Source organism: Hyperolius riggenbachi, chromosome 12 (assembly GCF_040937935.1).
Source record: "Hyperolius riggenbachi isolate aHypRig1 chromosome 12, aHypRig1.pri, whole genome shotgun sequence".
Classification (NCBI taxonomy): domain Eukaryota; kingdom Metazoa; phylum Chordata; class Amphibia; order Anura; family Hyperoliidae; genus Hyperolius; species Hyperolius riggenbachi.
This window is the reverse complement of record NC_090657.1, coordinates 63082188-63099649: the sequence shown is the minus strand read 5'-3', so window position 1 is coordinate 63099649 and position 17462 is coordinate 63082188. Positions and strand designations below refer to the sequence as shown.

Here is a 17462-nt window from a genome sequence, read left to right as displayed (position 1 = left end):
GAATAAAGCTAAAAAGATCCTGATACTGCCCACCTGCTGCTTCCCAGATGAGGTGGGTATCCCCCTCCTCCCACCTTAAAAAACACTACTTTCAAATCCTAATTATGGGTGCGCAGGTGCTGAATAATATGGATGGAGAATTAATCGATAATAAATGGATCAATATTTTATTATAAAAGTCAAAATTACATGCATAATCCACATGCATTACCCTCAATCACACTGTATCCACACATGCATGGGAGTCATATGGTGTCCATTAAAAAATGTGTAAATTACATATATACTTAGAGACTCCGCAGGGTTTTTCTTTAAAAATACTAAAAGACTGAAAGAGTATCTCTAATCAATCCCACAGTTCCGTGGCTGTTATCAGCTTTCCCTGTATATGTTTATGTCCCAAACAAATTGTTGTCCACAAATATGCACTATATATACTGTTTGGTGGGTTTTGAAAAAAAAAAGGTTGATGTCACCTGACACTGTGGTATTCCTGATGCTTAGTTCGTTTTGAACTCCCGACCTGGGTAGCGGCGAGCTACGCTTTGATCTCCGTGGCTCCACGTAGGTACTGGACGGTGTCACCGGCCGAGTTCTCCTATAGTCTCGTGGGAACTCGCCGGACTCTCCAGTCATACAACTCAGAGCGCTCCTGCGCGGTGACGTCACGTCTTTTCCCAGTGGTATGGAGCTGCGTATTGGTCCGCTCTATTTTGTGTTAAGCTCCGGGTTTTCACCTTGCTGTTTTGCGTTCCACGGCGCTTCCTGGATTGGATGCGTTCCACAGCGCTTCCTGGATTGCAAGAGTTGAAATAAACAGCAGATTTTTTAGCATCAACTTCAGATGTCAGTCAAACCTCCTAGTGCTCGGTACTTCAGCAGTCAATGGGGCGCCCCTACAGACTGACTTTGATTGACATGTTTCGACAATAACTATTGTCTTCCTCAGAATCAGTACTGACCAATACGCAGCTCCATACCACTGGGAAAAGACGTGACGTCACCGCGCAGGAGCGCTCTGAGTTGTATGACTGGAGAGTCCGGCGAGTTCCCACGAGACTATAGGAGAACTCGGCCGGTGACACCGTCCAGTACCTACGTGGAGCCACAGAGATCAAAGCGTAGCTCGCCGCTACCCAGGTCGGGAGTTCAAAACGAACTAAGCATCAGGAATACCACAGTGTCAGGTGACATCAACCTTTTTTTTTTCAAAACCCACCAAACAGTATATATAGTGCATATTTGTGGACAACAATTTGTTTGGGACATAAACATATACAGGGAAAGCTGATAACAGCCACGGAACTGTGGGATTGATTAGAGATACTCTTTCAGTCTTTTAGTATTTTTAAAGAAAAACCCTGCGGAGTCTCTAAGTATATATGTAATTTACACATTTTTTAATGGACACCATATGACTCCCATGCATGTGTGGATACAGTGTGATTGAGGGTAATGCATGTGGATTATGCATGTAATTTTGACTTTTATAATAAAATATTGATCCATTTATTATCGATTAATTCTCCATCCATATTATTCAGCACCTGTGCACCCATAATTAGGATTTGAAAGTAGTCTATCTGCTGCCTTAGGACAAAATACATCAGCAAATTCTTTATACTGCTCTGGCAATCCTTACACCTGAATTCTGGTGTTACCCATGGTTACCTTCGCCAAACAATGATGATGGCAGTGGGTAGACCAGTTTGTTAGCTGACCAGAGGCCCAATTAATCTGAGGGGCGTGAAGTCGTAACCACGGCAGGCCAAGGATAACCGTGGAAGTTGCCATCCGTAACACAAAAAACTGCAGACTCTCTCTATGTAAAACCCCTATGGTGACCCCCAACTCTGGAGTCTGAGACAGAGGGTATTTACTCTGCAGAGGAGAGTCATCCACCGCAGTAGCCAACACTTTATGATCTAATGGGAGAATAGGAATTCCCAATTTTCTGGCAAATTCGTAGTCGATAAAATTGGCCGCAGAGCCAGAGTCAAGAAAGGCCTCAGTAGAAACTGTCTGACCTTCCCATGAAATTATACATGGGAGAAGCAACCGATCATCATGAAGAGATAAATTCTGCACGCCTAGGGTATTACCTCTGACTACTCCTAGGCGGCAGTGTTTCCCGACTTCTTGGGACAGTTCTGCCCTTTATGACCCTCCTCTGCACAGTACAAACAGAGCTGCTCGGCTTTCCTGCGACTCTGCTCGACCCGAGACAATTTTGACCTACCAATCTGCATGGGTTCAGGAGGAGGTGACGTAGGTGGAGACGAGGCATAGGAAACATATATCACACTATTCCTGCCCCGAGTCTGCCTCTGATATCGTAAGCGACGATCCACTCTGACTGCTAGTGTAATGGCCTCATCAATGGACTTTAGTTCAGGATAGCCTAACATCAGACTAGAAACTGCATCTGATAATCCTGACAAGAAGCAGTCTAACAGTGCGAATGAGGCCCATCTAGCCGACACCGCCCACTTCCTGAACTCAGCTGCATAAATCTCTACCGAATCCTTGCCCTGCCGCAGAGTCTTGAGATTCCGCTCAGCGGTCGAAGCAATATCCGGATCATCGTAAATTATAGCCATAGCTTTAAAAATTCCTCCACCGAGGTCAGGGCCTTATCCCCTGGTTGCAGACCATATGCCCAGGTCTGAGAATCCCCAGTCAACAGAGTCTTAATAAAGATAATTCTCTGTGCGACAGTACCAGATGAATTAGGTCTTAACCCAAAGTATGATAACACTCGATCTTTAAAGTTTCGAAAGTCAGATCTGTGACCAGAAAACTTCTCGGGCACCGGCATGCGTAAATCGGTAACAAGAGGGGACCGCACTGCATTAACAGTCGTCTGAAGGGCTTGTATAGACCCAGACAAAGCATCGATCTGGGTCTGATGACTATCCAGCACGCTGATGCAATTCTCCACCGAGGTGGTGAATGCAAGCAGACGACTGTCAAGTGCGTCCATATTGTTTTGGTCTGCCGTTCTGTATCGATGGGTGTCAACACGCAGAGAGAATCTGATTACTGGTGATCTGCAGAATCACCCGCAATGCAGATATACACCAGATTATGGATGATCTGCAGTATCACCAATAATCCGGGAATGTCTAACCTCTGGACACCAGTATAATGTGAGTGTTTGGTGTAACAGTACAACTGTAAAGTATAGACCACCAGGGACCCCGGTGGCCTGAGTGACTTGAGGAATACTCCCCTGACTGTGGGGAATATTCCTGTAGCCTGAGGACTCCCTAGGAGAGGGACCCAGGCTGGGTTGCAGGAAGCCCTGCTGCTAATATGAACAGACTGGCCCTAATTAGGTGTGAGGGCCTATTATCTATGCCCTGGAACTGGGCTAAGGCAAATACACATACAATACAATCCTAGCTCTGGGTGTGAGGTCCGTGATCACAACACCCTGGAACTAGCCTACCGAATTACCCTAGTTCTGGGGTGTGAGGTCCGTGATCACAACACCCCAGAACTAGTCTAGAGCATAACATAGAACTGACACAGTATCCTAGTCTTGGGTGTGAGGTCCGTAGTCACAACACCCCGGAACTGGTCTAAAGCATAACATAGAACTGACACAGTATGCTAGTCTTGGGTGTGAGGTCCGTAGACACAACACCCCGGAACTGGTGTAAAGCATAACATAGAACTGACACAGTATCCTAGTCTTGGGTGTGAGGTCCGTAGTCACAACTAGTGTTGGGCGAACAGTGTTCGCCACTGTTCGGGTTCTGCAGAACATCACCCTGTTCGGGTGATGTTCGAGTTCGGCCGAACACCTGATGGTGTTCGGCCAAACCGTTCGGCCGCACGGCCGAACTAAGAGCGCATGGCCGAACGTTCCCCGAACGTTCGGCTAGCGCTGTGATTGGCCGAACGGGTCACGTGGTTCGGACCCGAACGCGCTCTGATTGGCCGAACTGTCACGTGGTTCAGGTAAATAAATACCCGAACCACGTCATATTTCCGCCATTTGTCTGTGGGTTTAGCTTTGGGTAGGCAGGCAGGGTAGTTCGCACTCCAGCCACGCTAGCCAGGGTCCCCCCAGTCATTGTGTCGCTGCTGGGAATAGTAGTACACCGCTCGCTCAGCATTGTGTTTACTGCCACTGTGTACCTCGCTCAGCCACACTATATAGCATTCTGTTTACTGTTCTGTGTCTGCTGGGAATAGTAGTACACCGCTCGCTCAGCCACACTATATAGCATTCTGTTTACTGCCACTCTGTCTTCTGGGAATAGTGGTACACCGCTCACCCGCCACTGTATAGCATTGTGCTCTGTGTTGCTGCTGGGAATAGTGGTACACCGCTCACCCGCCACTGTATAGCATTGTGCTCTGTGTCGCTGCTGGGAATAGTGGTACACCGCTCACCCGCCACTGTATAGCATTGTGCTCTGTATCGCTGCTGGGAATAGTGGTACACCGCTCAGCCACACTATATAGCATTCTGTTTACTGTTCTGTGTCTGCTGGGAATAGTAGTACACCGCTCGCTCAGCCACACTATATAGCATTCTGTTTACTGCCACTCTGTGTACCTCGCTCAGCCACACTATATAGCATTCTGTTTACTGTTCTGTGTCTGCTGGGAATAGTAGTACACCGCTCTCTCAGCCACACTATATAGCATTCTGTTTACTGCCACTCTGTGTACCTCGCTCAGCCACACTATATAGCATTCTGTTTACTGTTCTGTGTCTGCTGGAAATAGTAGTACACCGCTCGCTCAGCCACACTATATAGCATTCTGTTTACTGCCACTCTGTGTACCTCGCTCAGCCACACTATATAGCATTCTGTTTACTGTTCTGTGTCTGCTGGGAATAGTAGTACACCGCTCGCTCAGCCACACTATATAGCATTCTGTTTACTGTTCTGTGTCTGCTGGGAATAGTAGTACACCGCTCGCTCAGCCACACTATATAGCATTCTGTTTACTGTTCTGTGTCTGCTGGGAATAGTAGTACACCGCTCGCTCAGCCACACTATATAGCATTCTGTTTACTGCCACTCTGTGTACCTCGCTCAGCCACACTATATAGCATTCTGTTTACTGTTCTGTGTCTGCTGGGAATAGTAGTACACCGCTCGCTCAGCCACACTATATAGCATTCTGTTTACTGCCACTCTGTGTACACCGCTCAGACAGACTATATAGCATTGCGTACTCTGCCAGTCAGTGTGTATATTGCTGGGATCAGTAATACTCCACTCACCGCCAACCACTATATGAGCTCACCATGAGTTCCTCAGAGACCTCCGCTGTGAGCAGCACTCCCAACAACAGCAACAGCCAACGCCCCACGCAAGCTATAAACTCCACCCCAGCAGCCAGTGGTCAGCAGCAGCCCTCCCCGGAGGAGAACGTTGTGTCCATCGGTCCGTCGCCAGAGCGATTAATGAGGGCTGCCATTGAGGAGATGATGGGGCCTGATGTGGAGGAGGAGGTCTGGCTCAGGCCAGCATCCCAAGTTAATGTTGAGGACGATGAGGGGTCTGTGTCTGGGGATGTTGGGGTGGCAGAGGTGGTGGGTGGGTCAGACTCAGGAGAAGAGTTGTATGATGAGGATGATGATCGGGACCATCTGTATGTGCCTCAGAGTCCGACCCCGGAAAACATGTTGTATCGTGTGTTTAGGTACTAAAATCTGCGTTCCCACTTCCCAGTACTGCCCGCAGTGCCCGGGTCCACGGATCCATATAATTTTTTGGGCAGCACTATCAAACTGTGGTACTATGAGTGAGTTGCCATGGTCCTTCTGTGCTGCCTGTCACACTCACCGTCTGTCTGCAGATGGATTGTTCAACACAGCTACGCCATCTGACATGTAGTCCTGGACCTTGACCATCTTCTCCAGGCGATTGGTGTTGGAGGACGTGGAACTGCCCGATTGCTGTTCTGTGGGCTGCTGCATGGGTGTCAGAAAATGTTCCCACTCCAAGGACACTGCCAATACCATTCCCTTTTCGGCACTAGCAGCAGCTTGTGTTCTTTGCTGCCCTCCTGGTCCTCCTGGGTTTGCTGAAGTCAGTCTGTCGGCGTACAACTGGCTAGAGAAGGAGGAGGATGTCAATCTCCTCTCTAAAGTCTCCATCCTCAAGGGCCTGCTGGAATTGTTCCATTTTTGACCTGTCTGACACTTTCTTCAATCAGTTTTTTAACATTGTGTTTGTATAAACTGGGTATAAACCCAGTAATTGGTGTTGTCCAGATTCCAGAATAATGAATAATAATGAATAGTGAATAATGCGCGGGCCGCGTTCAATGCAGTCTAGCATGAATTGAGCCATGTGTGCCAGAGAGTCCTGCCAGACTCCTCTGTCTTCATGTTCTTGTGAGCGTTGTGATTGTTGTGATGCACCATATTCGTCACCAGCATCACTTTCTTCCTCTTCTGCTGTCCATTCCCGCTAAATTGTGGAAGTCCAACGTGCACCGCTCTGTCCCTCGGCAGTGGGGGCATCCAATTCCTGCTCCAACTCCAGCTGTTCCTCGTCCTGTTCTTTGTCATAGCTGGGACCAGCGTTTCCTGAGGCAGGTTGCCTGATGTTGGTATCATCACGCTGATCGTTTTCATCTTCAGAATCCCCCACTTGCATCATGCCAGCGGTTTCCATCTTCAACATTGATTTCTTCAGTAAACACAGCAGTGGTATTGTAATGCTGACTGTAGAGTTGTCACTGCTCAGTCACGCAACGTGGATTGCTCAAAATTTTGGAGGACTTGGCAGAGATCTAACATGGTGGCCCAATCAGATCCACAGAAGCTTGGTAGCTAGCTGCTGGAATGCGCCTCGGCACTGCGCAAAAGCGTGCTAGCATGTGCAGCGTAGAATTCCAGCGCGTAGGGAGGGACATCACCCAGCGAGCGATGAAGCATCTCCTGCATCTCTTGGTGAGTCCTTCAGAAGCGGTACTGGACTTTTAACAATTTTTTTTTTTTCCTTCAACAGAAGATCTGCCACGTTGGAGTGAGGAGGACGCCGCCGACCCCGACACCAAGCTGAACCCCGGCGAACTCCAAGCAGAGGATCTTCAGGAACCCTCAAGGCTTTGAGCAAGCTGAGGAGGATCAGCAGTCCCGACGAGACCTCTCCTCATATGCGACTGAGTGCAGTGGAGCTCCCCAGAACAACCTCTCAGTTGTCACTTTGTCACTGGTCACTTTGTCATTTTGTCACTTGTCATTTTGTCACTTTGTCACTTGTCACTTTGTCACTTGTCACTTTGTCATTTTGTCACTTTGTCACTGGTCACTTTGTCACTTGGTCACTTGTCCAGATGATCTCGGTACACCTCCTGCGATTCAAATTCCTGCACACATTGCTCTGGGATTTGGGTGTGATGAATGATGCATCTAACTGGCCACCGGAGGCAATTAAGGCCTTCAAAACATTGAAAGCAGCTTTCTGTTCCGCCCCCATTTTGCGTCATGTTGAGTTGTTGACGTCATGTTCATCCTCGGCCTCGCCTTGCATTTCAGTGCGAGGTGCATTTTCCACAGAAAAAGGTTGTGAATCCGGGCACAACATTTGTGGCTGTTCCATTGACCTTTCACAGGTAGAAGATTGTGGGGGTGGGAATAGCTCCTCCGAATAGCCCATTGTGTCCTGAAAACTACTCATTGCATTGCTTTGCGCACACATTTTTTTGTCCTCATGCAAGGCCTGAGTTGCACCTGAAAGCGTGGCCTTCTCCTCCTGCGCCTCCTCCTGTTCCATCACGTCTGCTGCTGCTGCTGGGTTAGCGTTGACGCCCGGTCCCCGTTTATTGAACCTCTTATCTTTATTACATTTATGACTGCATGGCGTTAAAAAGCATGCTATCCGCACGCTTCTTGTCCTCATGCAAGGCCTGGGTTGTTGTGTCTCAAAAAGCATGGCCTTCTCCTCCTGCGCCTGCTCCTGTTCCATCACATGTGCTGCTGCTGCTGGGTTAGCGTTACCGGTCCCTTTTCCTGGAACCTCTTCTCTGTATTACATTTATGACTGCATGGCGACAAAAAGCATGTTACCTGTGCAAAGAAACATGACATTTTCCACATTTAAAAGACAGTTTTTCCTTTGAAACTTTACAATCAATTTTCTCAAAAACTATAAGCTCTTTTTCAAATATTTTTTTTCCTCTTGTACCCACTCCCAAGGTGCACATACCCTGCTAATTTGGGGTATGTAGCATGTAAGGAAGCTTTACAAAGCACGAAAGTTCGGGTCCCCATTGACTTCCATTATGTTCGGAGTTCGGCGCGAACACCCGAACATCGCGGCGATGTTCGGCGAACGTTCGCGAACCCGAACATCTAGGTGTTCGCCCAACACTAGTCACAACACCCTGGAACTGGTCTAAAGCATAACATAGAACTGACACAGTGTCCTAGTCTTGGGTGTGAGGTCCATAGTCACAACACCCTGGAACTGGTCTAAAGCACAACATAGCCACAAGAGTAATCTAGCTCAGTGTGAATCCCCAGGTCCACCTGGCTCTTAACACACTGTAGGATCTGACTGTGGTCTGTGTGCCAACACATAAGCATTCGCAACGGCAGACAACGTGAGACTGAAGGACAAGCAGCTACATAGTGCAGCGCAGATCAGCGCCGCCCAGTCCCCTTCAGCCAACCGCCATTCGTTCTGGGATCAGTTGACCAGTAGAGTCAGCTGACCCCTTTCTGCTTCCCATAAAGCTTCTGCCTCTCGGCGTGCGCATTCCTCAGCCTATGTGCACAGGAAGGCTGAACCACATCAGACACATGTCGCCGCGCAGAAACCGCCAGGCTGAACGCGGAACCAGCCGCCGCGCCGTCAGAGCACACGGCGGCTTTTCCGCAATCCTTCACACCTTCATGGAAGAATTAACAGCAGAGACTATTTAGGAATTTTGGGTGACCAAGTTCATCCTATGGTTCAAGAACGGTTTCCGGAGGGGAATGTCATCTTTCAAGATGATAATGCCCCAATCCATACAGCTAGAATAGTTAAAGAATGGCACGGGGAACATTCTAATGAAGTTGAGCATCTCATCTGGCCACCACAATCCCCAGACCTTAACATTAATGAGCATTTACAGACGTTTTTAGAGATTTTAGTTACATAGTTGTTTAGGTTGAAAAAAGACATACGTCCAACGAGTTCAACCAGAGAACAAAGTACAACACCAGCCTGCTCCCTCACATATTTATCCAGAGGAAGGCGAAAAACCCTTACAAGGCATGGTCCAATTAGCCCCAAAAGGTAAAAAAATTCCTTCCTGACTCCAAATGGCAATCAGATAATATCCCTGGATCAACATCACTGGGCATTACCTAGTAATTGTAGCCATGGATGTCTTTCAACGAAAGGAAAGCATCTAAGTCCCCTTTAAATGCAGATATAGAATTTGCCATAACTACTTTCTGTGGCAATGCATTCCACATCTTAATCACTCTTACTGTAAGGAACCCTTATCTAAATAAATGGCTTAAATGTTTTTCCTCCATGCGCAGATCATGTCCGCTAGTCCTTTGAGAAGGCCTAGGGACAAAAAGCTCATCCACCAATCTTTTATATTGCACTCTGATGTATTTATACATGTTAATTAGATCCCCTCTAAGGCGTCTTTTCTCTAGACTAAATAAACCCAGTTTATCTAACCTTTCTTGGTAAGTGAGACCTTCCGTCCCTCATATCAATTTTGTTTCTCATCTCTGCACCTGCTCTAAAACTGCAATATCTTTCCTGTAATGTGGTGCCCAGAACTGAATTCCATATTCCAGATGTGGCCTTACTAGAGAGTTAAATAGGGGCAATATTATGCTAGCATCTCAAGTTTATATTTCCCTTTTAATGCATCCCAAAATTTTATTAGCTTTAGCTGCAGCGGCTTGGCATTGAATACGATTATTTAACTTCCTTGCCTTCCTCTGGATCAACAGGGACATGTGAGGGAGTAGGCTGATGTTGTACTTTGTTCTCTGGTTGAACTCGATGGACGTATGTCTTTTTTCAACCAAAATAACTATGTAACTTGCTGTCGATGAGTACTCCTAAGTCCTTCTCCAAGTTTGATGTCCCCAACTGTATCCCATTTATTTTATATGCTGCTAGGCCATTGGTATGACCAAAATGCATGACTTTACATTTTTCAACATTGAATTTCATCTGCCATTTATGTGTCCATATAGCCATCCTTTCCAGATCCTGTTGCAATATGTCACTATATTCCTGAGAGTTGATGATCTACTGCATCTACTAGGTCATTAATAAATAAATTGAAGAGCACTGGACCCAGTACAGATCCCTGTGGGACCCCACTGCTAACAGTCTCCCATTTTGAGTATGATCCATTGACCACAACTCTTTGTTTTCTGTCCATTAGCCAGTTCCCTATCCATGCACACAGACTCTTCCCCAGTCCTTGCATCCTCAACTTTTGCACCAGTGGGGAACAGGTTCGAAGGCCTTAGCAAAGTCCAAGTATATCACAACTACAGCATTCCCAATATCCACATTAGCGTTCACTACCTCATAAAAGCTGAGCATGTTAGTCAAACAGGACCTGTCTTTAGTAAACCCATGCTGATGCTCAGAAATAAGATTATTTTCTACTATGAAGTCCTGCATAGTATCTCTTAGTAACCCTTCAAATAGTTTACATACAACTTATATACGCTTACAGGTCTATAATTTCCTGGATCTGATTGTTTGCCCTTCTTAAATAATGGGAAAATGTGGGCTGTACGCCAATCCACTGGGACTCTGCCAGTTGAAAGAGACTCACAAAAAAGATAAGATAAAGGGGTTTATCTCTAACTGAACTTAATTCCCTTAGGACCCGAGGATTTATGCCATCCGGGCCAGGTGCCTTGTCTATTTTTTATTTATTTAGTCTTGCCTTCACTTCTTCCTGAGTTAAGTATTTTAATATTACAAGTGAAAGATTGAGACTCTTCTGCATCTGTAATTTGCAACAGTGATGTTTCCCTTGTGAACAGGGGTGCTTCTACCAAAAGGCAGTACAAGCAACTGCTTGAGGTGCTGTGTGGGGAAAAGGCGCCCCTCCCCCACCGCTACTACCATTATGCTGACCGGCTGCCATGTATTTTGTTTATAGCCTAGCAGTCCAAGCCTACAGCAGCACTCGCACGCTCCTACCACATGTGAGGAAGTACTTCAGCCTGGATACACACTATGCCCTCCATCCCCGGCAACATGGTGTGCAGAGTGCATTGCTCAAGACTACCTATGTCCCCTGGCTTGTGGAGTTGAGCGTGCAAGCAATTTATTTGCAGTGCAATGATCGGGGATGCTTCCTGTGTAGCAATGGCTGTATCTCAAATCTATGACACCATCTAGTTGCTTCTTGAGACACTGCTGCATCATCCTTGGGGCACCTTTAGCTATGGGGAGGGGGCTGACTTGTACCGGGGGCACATCTGGCTATTCTGGAGGGGGCTATACTGGAAAAGGGGCATGTATGCGAGTCAATCATTTTTTTCCTGGTTTCCTTTGCATGTCGCTCGCCTGTTCTCCTTTCTGCCCCCCACATTATGCCTAAATGTCCCCCAGATCCCTCTTCCGGGTCGCCAGAGTCGGGCTTTACTGAGCAGGTGCTGGACGGGCTGTACGCGTCCTACAGTGATGTCACTACGTCATGTGAATTAAGTCATATGCATGTGCAGAGCTCTCCCAGCCACAGGCGTGCGCTGTAGGATGCGCACAGCCTGGCCAGCATCTGAGCAGTAAAGCCTGACTCCGGCAACCTGGAAGAGGGTCCCGGGGGGCATTTAGGCATAATGCGGGGGGCAGAAAAGAGAATGGGGGGAGAGACAGGCATCAGGACAGGTAAGACTATATGCCTGCTCCCTCCGTTTCTATTACTATTTTCACATCTGGTACCCTTTAAGTTTAAAGATTGCCAATAAAGTGTGTCATATGTAATTAAAATAAGAACAATATGCAGCTGGGGGCCTCAGATCTCTTTAAAGTGATTTAAAACCCTGACATAATATTCAATAAAAACATGTTTTCCTACTTTTTATATGCCATACGGTTATCATATTTGCATATGTGCATAAGTATTATTATTCATTTATTAGTTATAGGTTTCCAAAAGTACAGTTTTTTGCTTTGTGAGCTGACTTTGCATTGTATTAATAACTGTTTTTTTTCATTATGTATTAAAGGCAGACATGCTTTGAGTCTCTGTGTTGAGCTGCTTCTCCGCAGTCAGAGAATGTGTCACATTCCTCACTTGATACATTTAAGTAAACACAAGATAACATAATCTAAATCTTCGGATGTGTCCACATTTCACTGCACTGAACTTTCAAGCTCTGTGTGTAACCCTTCGAATAAAAAAAATATGCTGATTTCATATAATATGCTGTAAACAATGTTTTAGAGCAAATATGAAATGCTGGGTTATATTCTGCTTTAAGGGAGTAAAGAGTCATAATTAGTTACATGAATAATCTGGGGACAATTTAGAGTTAACCCCATATCTTCATCATAAGTACACTTAATACTATAAGACAACAGAACTAAAGTGCAAAACAGTAACAGTTTCTGAATAGAAAATCTTGCTATTGGTCACCCAGTATTAGCTGATAGTAGCTCCTCCCCTCTGCGGTGCACACTCCACCAGCCTGGAGTTTATTTTCGTGAAGCAAGGTGTTTACGAGTGAAGCTATTTACACTGCCAGTGTTTCAGCACTGTCTCTAGAACTGGTATGTTGACACTCGGTGCTGCCAAGAAATGTCCCCACCTTATAAATACCACATTATGTAAGCTGATCTCTGAAGCTGGTAAACATTAGTATTTTGGCATGTGTGCAAGCGAGCGCAGGCTGCTTTACTGATGAAGGTAGGAGATAAGATAAGCCAATACTTGTGTCAGTGATGTGACGTCCTACAGAATGGGGCTGCTGTCAACCAAGTTCGTGAAGTGCAGATGTCATAACCCTAAGATGAAGTTGACGTAAAAGTCACAGATACGGCAGGTACAAGGCTTTGGATGGGGCCCTCCCACCCCCCTCGCTTTCTGCACAGGAAAACTGAGGACCTGTAACGATTGGTGTCAGCACACAGAGAGAATCTGATTATTGATGATCTGCAGAATCATCAACAATACAGATGTATACCTGATTATGGATGATCTGCAGAATCACCAATAATACAAGTATGACTAACCTCTGGACACCTAATGAAGTATAAGTGTTAAGTGTAACTGTAAGCTATCTCCCGTGAGGCGGGAGATACAGGCAGCTCGGCCAGGAACCACCTGAGGGGCAGGTGGCCCTGGACTGTGCAGGGACTATCTCCTAGAGAGAGGAGATAGTGATAATCTGGCAGCCAGTGATTCCTTGGTAAACTGGAAATCAGACTGTACTGCAGCCAAGGGACTCCAATGGGATAGAGGCCACTGGCTGTGTTGCAGGAAGGACTCTCGGATGAGCAAGAGGTCCTTGCAGCTAACTGACACTTGGTGGAATAGTGTCACGGGTAGTACAGACAGACTGAACGCTCAAGGGATGAGTGACAGCCAGAAGGGTCGGCCAGGCCAGGTCGGCAAAACACGAGCAAATGGTCATAACAGATATAAATCACAATCCTAGTCTGGGGTGTGAGGACCTTGGTCTAGACACCCAGGAATTAGTCTAAAGAATAACACAGTATCCTATGCTTGGGTGTGAGGTCCTTGGTCTCAACACCCTGGAACTGCTGGAACTGGTCTAGAGTATAACACAGTAATGACACAGTAATCCTAAGCTTGGGTGTGAGGTCCTTGGTCACAACACCCTGGAACTGGTCTAAAGTATAACACAGTAATGACACAGTAATCCTAAACTTGGGTGTGAGGTCCTTGGTCACAACACCCTGGAACTGGTCTAAAGTATAACACAGCATATAACAATAGCGTAATCTGGCTAAGTGTGAATTCCCAGGTCCACCTGGTTCTAACACACTGTAGGATCTGACTGAGGTCTGAGTGGTCACACGTAAGTATTCGCAACGGCAGACAAGCAGCAACTGACAAGCAAGATCTATATATACTTGCAGTGTTGTGCAGCTCCGCCCGAGCCACTCAGCCAATCCAGAGTCCAGCTGGGATCAGCTGATCGGCCTGATCAACTGATTCCCCTTCTGCTGATATAACTGTCCTGTCGCCTGGCGCGCGGCGTAGCTCTCCATCTGTGTGAACTAGAAGGTCCAGCCAAGCCAGACGTGTGTCGCTGCGCGGAAACCGCCGGTTTGACCGCGGAGATAGCCGCCCTGTCACTAGACCATGCGGCGGCATCTCCGCTGTTCATTACAGGACCAATGTGTTTTCCCCATGCTGATAAAAACACTTAGACTTAAAGGAAACGTCAGGCAATCTATGCTACCCCTAGATCTACTTACCCGGGGCTTCCTCCAGCCCCTTGCAGCCGACAAGTCCCTTGTCGAAGCTCTGCTCCCACTACATACATACACACACAGCCGTATTATCTTACTACATGAGAGCACATGCTATATGGAGGAACAACAATGGCATGCTGAACATAAGAAGATATAGTATTTACTGTAACTTTGGCAAAACATTCAAAATGTCACTGATTGATACTGTTATTACAGGATCTTGGACTCCATGTGAGACAACAAGCTCTCAAAAAGGCAGCAACAGTCAGACATCAATCTCCACTCCACTGTGTTGTAAATGTAATCAGAGCCATAAGGTCATTAGCCTGTGTGTGATAAGAATCTAGGAATCCTTTCGGAGTGATTGCTGAAAAGGGAAAGTCTTCAACTTTTTTTCAAAACGTGACTACTTTGTAAGGTTGTACATGAAGTCATCAGAACTTTGCAGCAGTTAGAGACAGATGTTTTTTTATGAACCCTAAGGAGCAGGGACAGTGTATGAGTCCTTATCTGTGTCATATGCAGTCAATATAACAATGGTGCGAGAGCAGAATACGTTTTTTCTCTCCATGTCCTTAGCTGTCAGACACTCAAACTGTTCCCCCCACGGGCCCCCTGTGGCTTCTGGGCCCCCTGCGGAGGCATCCCTTGCATGGTCTATTGTTACGACCCTGAATTTGAAATAAAGGTGTATTTTTTCTGTTTTGAGTTTTTCTCAGGGGACAGGACAGGCTGTGGAGTATCTGGTTTTTTTTATAATTCCAACAGAGGGGCAGAACACTGGGCATGTCTAGTGCACCACATGTGCCATGCCATAAACAAGCCAGCCAGTCTCACCAAGTCCAGTAGAGAGGCCCATGGAGACAACAAGTAACATGGTCCTACAGTGCCCATGTGCCACCACAAGCTGATCTGCCCCATTTGTCTGCAGAGTGCAGATGCCTGGGGTATGTGCATCACTCATGTCCAAGGCATGCAATTGTTTTTGCCAGCTGAATGTGTTAGGAATTAACTGGTAAGCTTCACAACAGCAAGAAATACAACAAACTATAAAACACAGATCAGCAGAATGCACAATAACAGCATCAAACATAAAAGTGTACCTGATGTGTTAACCTCCCTGGCGGTAAGCCCGTGCTGAGCACGGGCTATGCCGCCGGGAGGCACCGCTCAGGCCCCGCTGGGCCGATTTGCATAATTTTTTTTTGCTACACGCAGCTAGCACTTTGCTAGCTGCGTGTAGCATCTGATCGCCGCCGCTACCCGCCGATCCGCCGCAATTCCTCTCGCCGCGGCCGCCCCCCCCCCCCAGACCCCGTGCGCTGCCTGGCCAATCAGTGCCAGGCAGCGCTATGGGGCAGATCGGAGTCCCCTCTGACGTCACGACGTCGATGACGTCGGTGACGTCATCCCGCCCGTCGCCATTTGAACGGGATCTCCTGATCTCCGATCGCCGGAGGCGATCGGAGGGGCTGGGGGGATGCCGCTGAGCAGCGGCTATCATGTAGCGAGACTTTGTCTCGCTACATGAAAAAAAAAAAAAAATTAAAAAAAAAGATTTGCTGCCCCCTGGCGGATTTTTTGCAAACCGCCAGGGGGGTTAATATAGTGACTCTACACAACCCTCTAAGATGGAGTGATGGCTGGATGAAAGAAGTAGCCTGGAGCTGTCTGATTAGTCTCTCAAACACCAACGTTAAGTATATATTAACAATTTTTCACCTCTGGTTTACTTTAACAAACTAACATTATACAGTATAGCATATTGACAGAATGAATTAAAGGACAACTGTAACGAGAGGGATATAGAGGCAGCCATATTTATTGACTTTTTAAAAAAAAATACCAGTTGCCTGGCAGCCCTGCTGATTCTCTGTCTCTAATACTTGTAGCCATAGACCCTGAACAATCATATGCAGATCAGGTGTTTCTGATAATTGTAACGATTGGTGTCAGCACACAGAAAGAATCCGATTATTGATGATCTGCAGAATCACCAATAATACAAGTATGACTAACCTCTGGACACCTGATAAATTGTAAGTGTTTTGGTGCAACAGTAGGCTGTCTTCCGTGGGGCGGGAGACGCAGATAACAATGAGCATGGACCACCTGAGGAGCAGGAGGCCCCTGGCTGTGTGTGAACTATCTCCTAGGAAAGGGGATAGAGATAACCTTCGAGCCAGTGATTCCCTGCAATACTGGGAATCAGACTATACTGCAGCCAAAGGAATCCTAAGGGATAGAGCCCCTGACTGGACTGCCGAGAGGCCTCTCTGAGGAACAGGAGGTCTCTGCAGCTACCTGACACTTGGCGGGGTAGTGTCACAGGTAGTACAGACAGACTGAACACTCAAGGTATGAGTGACAGCCAGAAGGGTCGGCCAGGCCAGGTTGGCAACACACAAACAGATAAGGTACAGAGACAGAAGGCTGATTCGGTAACCAGGTACAGGCAGAGTTTGCAACAGGTAGGCAGATATGCATAGGTACCGAATCAGAAAGCAGGAGAGAGGTCGAGAGAGCAATTGGTCATAACAGATAAAGCAGAGGCCTAGTCTAGAGTGTGAGGTCCGTGGTCTCAACACCCAGGAACTAGTCTAAAGTATAACACAGCAATGACACAGTATTCCTAAGCTTGGGTGTGAGGTCCTTGGTCACAACACCCTGGAACTGGTCTAAAGTATAACACAGCAATGACACAGTATTCCTAAGCTTGGGTGTGAGGTCCTTGGTCACAACACCCTGGAACTGGTCTAAAGTATAACACAGTAATGACACAAGCGTAATCTGGCTAAGTGTGAATTCCCAGGTCCACCTGGTTCTAACACACTGTGGGATCTGACTATGGTCTGAGTGCTCACACGTATGTATTCGCAACGGCAGACAACCTGAGACTGACCAGCGAGATTTATATATAGTGCCGCGCTCCTCAGTGCCACCCAGCGCTACTCAGCCAATGACAGTCTGCGCTGGGATCAGCTGACAAACCTGATCAGCTGATCCCTCTCCTCCTGGCATAAAGGTCCTGCCTCTCAGCGCGCGCGCGTAGCT

At 47.0% G+C, this 17462-nt stretch overlaps 1 long non-coding RNA gene across 1 annotated transcript in view; it reads left to right on the top strand.

Annotated features, from left to right (window-relative positions):
* LOC137541313 (uncharacterized) overlaps window positions 1–15108 on the top strand; it is a 55112-nt gene extending 40004 nt beyond the window's left edge. The window contains exon 2 of the long non-coding RNA XR_011025122.1: window positions 14625–15108. This is a non-coding gene — a long non-coding RNA (uncharacterized lncRNA). The remainder of the gene's footprint in view (window positions 1–14624) is intronic.
* The last annotated feature ends 2354 nt before the right edge of the window (window positions 15109–17462 follow it).